Source organism: Vipera berus, assembly GCF_964194415.1.
Source record: "Vipera berus genome assembly, chromosome: 4".
In the NCBI taxonomy this organism is placed as follows: Eukaryota; Metazoa; Chordata; class Lepidosauria; order Squamata; family Viperidae; genus Vipera; species Vipera berus.
The window spans coordinates 62,159,373-62,163,684 of NC_138206.1; positions in this window are offsets into that span (position 1 = coordinate 62,159,373).

Consider the following 4,312-nt stretch of genomic DNA (forward strand, 5'->3'; position numbering starts at 1 on the left):
GCCTGGGGCGGCCCGGGGGCGCTTTGCCAGCCTCCGCGCGGTCGTCTGGTTCTCGGGCCCTCGCCGGCGGATGCTCTGGGCTGCTACTTTGTGTGCTTGGGCGCCGACGGTCTGCCCGGAGAGACCTCCTTTGCGTTGGCCGATCGAAGGAGAGAACGAGAATCCCTCGGCCAGCTTCGCCAAGGGTTTCTTAGGGCAGCTTCTGCCCGCAGTCCCGGTCCTAAATCCGTCTGTCTTCTTCCTCTTCTCTCGCTCGCCGCGCTCCGTCTCTCAGTCGCCCAGCCCGACCTGAAAAGGTCTCCAAGAGGCAACTGTCCTCGCCTCGTCCCCTGGCTTGCTTTTTTTCCCCTCTGGCGCGAAGAAGAGGCGGGCGCCCGCCTTCAGGCCTGGAGAGCTGCAGCTCCCGACAAGCTAGCCTGGTGCCTGCGTGGACAATGGACCTCCCCCCAACTCCACACAAGCAAACCCCCCCCCCACTCCGTTTCTCGATCTTGAAACAGGTATGTCACGGAACAAAACACGCCCTTCCCACTGGAAATGAGAATGCAGCTTTTAGCACAGCAGTTGGAAGTAGAGGATCTCTGCAGGCAACCAAAGGGAAAGATCTACGTAATTATTAATTGGTGGCGAAGGTTCGTATTTCTGTTGTAATTAGGTGAGATCTATATATATAAAAGGAACAGATTGTGATCCTGATTTTAGTGCACTTGTAAAATATGTTCCCAGTTATATTAATAAATCCAGCTTTTCAGCAGGTAGCTGATTGTGCTTCCCTGAATCTCCAATATTACTTCTCCCAGCTGTACGTTTATAACATAACTCCCTTCTTCTGTTCATTTGAAAGGTGCATTGAAAAGAAGACCATTATATCTCCTTTGCAAATATGAAGTGAGAAATTTAATACCTTTCCCACATACACCATCAAGCAACCTAATTACTGTTTTTCAGATAAGAAAGACAAAATATGAAACACACTTAATAATAAATTGTATCCATGATAATTTAGCACAATGTTTCTCAACTGTGGCAACTATAAGATGCAACAACTTCAATTCCCAGAATTCCAGTCCACGCATGTTAAACTTGCCAAGGTTGAGAAACGCTGACCTAGTGATATTGGGAAGGATTCTCCCAGGAAAGCTCTTCTGAGTAAGAATAAGCAATAGAGAGTTACATGCACAAATATTGTAGCCTTGCTCTGCTACGAGGGTGTCATCTCATATTATTACTGTAATTTCTGCACAATTTACTTGGTCCATCTCAGGATGTATGCTTTTAGAATTATTATGCATTATTATGTACACAAAAATATGAAATCCCAGCTGCCAGTTCTTTAGTCGGTGTTGACTTTTCCCAAGAACCTAGGATGTGATAAAATATTGGCAGAGTGTATGTGTAGATCCAAACAGTGTAAACTTTTCAGGCACAGTTAAATCTGTGTATTATGAGCCAAAACGTTTATCTGTTTGAATCTGGAAATCCGATAATTTTTTTTATAATTATTATGGTTTAGACTGGATTCGGCATTTTGATCTAGCTATCAAGTTCTTCCCAAGGAGCTGGGATAGAAACATGTTTGAAGGTTTTATAGGTATCAGAATGTAAGCTGTTCTCTGAGACTTTAGAATTCAAACAGCCATATAATACTGCAGGCTCAACAACTGATGATAAAGACAAAAATGTCTGGATAGTGGTTGATGCACTACCTAGAGACAGCAGAAGAGAAGAGAAAGAACTGGAGAAACCCACAAAATACAAAGATCTGCAAATAGAATGACTGAGACAAAAAGAAAGCAAAGATAATATCAATAATAATAGGCACCTTTGGTGCAATCCTGCAACATCTAGAGCACCAGATGAACACCATCAGCATTGACAGTATCCTTATAGTCAATTACAAAAGGCAGCTTTACATGGAACAGCTTACCTCCTGCACCAATACTTCTGATACCATCAGACAACATCTCTCTATACCAGGTCCTTGGCAAACACTCGAAAGGTGGATAAAATGCCAAATCCAGTTTAAACACCTGGCTGACTGTGCGAACCATAATAATATCATCCTTTACCATCCTTGTTTCCTCATATATTACCAGTTCCAAATGGAGAAACATTCTGATGTAAATTAATTGATGATCCTAATATGTCTAACTCTTGATACAGAATCTTAATATCTGCTATTAAAATCTTTCTCTCACCTGGCAAAACATGAAATATAAAGTGCTATAAATTAGCACTGTCTGTTCAAGTCTCCTTTATACATGTTTGAAAAACAAATATGAAGTTTGCAATAGATTAACTGAAACATTTATCTGAATGGATGCCAAGATTCATTTTTGCTTCACATTCTTTTATCTTTCTTCTATTTAGGACTTCACCATTTCTGTTTTGTTATTAAAGCAAAATATGGTAGATAGAAATTATAACATGAAAAGAGTAATGTTTGTAATTACAACTTTTAAATTATAATGCTAATTTCTTATATTACTACTTGTTTAGCAAAATACAATACAAAATTATCCTTATTTTGCAATACACTTTGTAATGAAAAAGAATTCTATTACTAGCTTGGCATCTTATTTTTGTAAAATACTGTCTAGTTTTTCTTTTTTCAACGTACATTGGATTTTTGCTTTTTTATCTATATCTTGTGTTCATATTTAGAACTGAGGTCCAGCCAATATTGAAGCAATAAAACTGAGCCACAGGGCTGTATACATATATATATATATATATATGTAAGACTATATGTGCTGCACCATTTATGAATTCTTTTAAACCCAGAGGATAAAATAAAAATAACACATTAATTACATAAGGAAATATTCCATTCTTCTAGTAGCGTTGTGTTTACATACTGTGACTTCAATTTTTGGATGGGATGCTAAAAACAGTCTTTTTAGAGATAGGCTCTTGTCCAGAGATACACTTAGGTCATTCAATCTGATTCATGCTCTTACTCATCATTTCCAAAAATTTTGATATCTGATATTCAAAGGCAATCTACAATTACTTGAGGCCAGTGGGACTTTTCTAGTTCCTGATTTTCCCCCTCAATCCAACCAATTTATGATCTTTAGAAGATCTATAATTATTTTACAACTGTCACTTATATATATTATTTATTTCAACTGTAGTCACATAATCTTACTGGGATACTTTGGCTTCATATTTCAATTTATATTTTTTTGAAAAAATATATTGCTTATTGAGAGACTTTTATTTAAAGTTACATAAATTATATATGTGAGAAAGAGGGAATGTGAGAGTTTAAGTAAATATATTGATTTAATGTCATATTAATTTATTCTTATATTAATGTCAGTCTAAAGCTTTGCTAAAGAATCTAACTCAAGCTTCGGTCAAGATAATTTGTCAGGTTAAGAGATCCCACATAGCCTCTTTGTAAGTAAGTATCCTATTCTGGCTGCTTTTCATAGGCTTTGGCTTCTGGAAGATTTAACTAGGAAACTTGCTAAACAATCTAAATTTAACTGAGATCTTTGCAAAGAGTCTGTGCAACTCAAGTCCCCAAGTTTTTCCCCCCTCTAAATTCCAACATTTCCACTGAGATAAATTGCTTATTAATTTGATTGTAGGTAGCTATATTTACCCCTTCATGGATTACTGCCTTGTTGTGGTGAAGGGGCTTGCATAATTCAATGAAGCTATTATGCAGGGCCACCCAAGATGAACAGGTCATAGCAGAGAGTTCTGACAAAACGTGATCCACTGGAGAAGGAAATGGCAACCCATTCCAGTATGTTTGCCATGAAAACCCCATGGACAGTACCAAAAGGAAAAAAAAATGATGCTGGAAGATGAGCCCCTCAGGTTGAAAGGCGTCCAATATGCTACTGGGGAAGAGCAGAGGGCTAGTACTAGTAGCGCCAGAAAGAATGAAGTGACTGGGCCAAAGCCGAAAGGACGCTCAGCTGTGGATGTATCGTGATGAAAGGAAAGTCCGATGCTGTAAATATTTATCTCCATAGGAACCTGGAATGTAAGATCCATGAATCAAGGAAAGCTGGACGTGGTCAAACAAGAGATGACAAGACTGAATATCGACATCTTAGGAATCAGCAAACTAAAATGGACAGGAATGGGTGAATTTAATTTAGATGCCCATCAGGTATACTACTGCGGGCAAGAATCCCTCAGAAGAAATGGAGTAGCCTTCATAGTCAATAAAAGAGTAGGAAAAGCAATACTGGGATACAATCCCCAAAATGACAGAATGATCTCAGTTCGAATCCAAGGCAAACCATTCAATATCAGAGTAGCCCAAGTCTATGCCCTAACCACCGGTGCT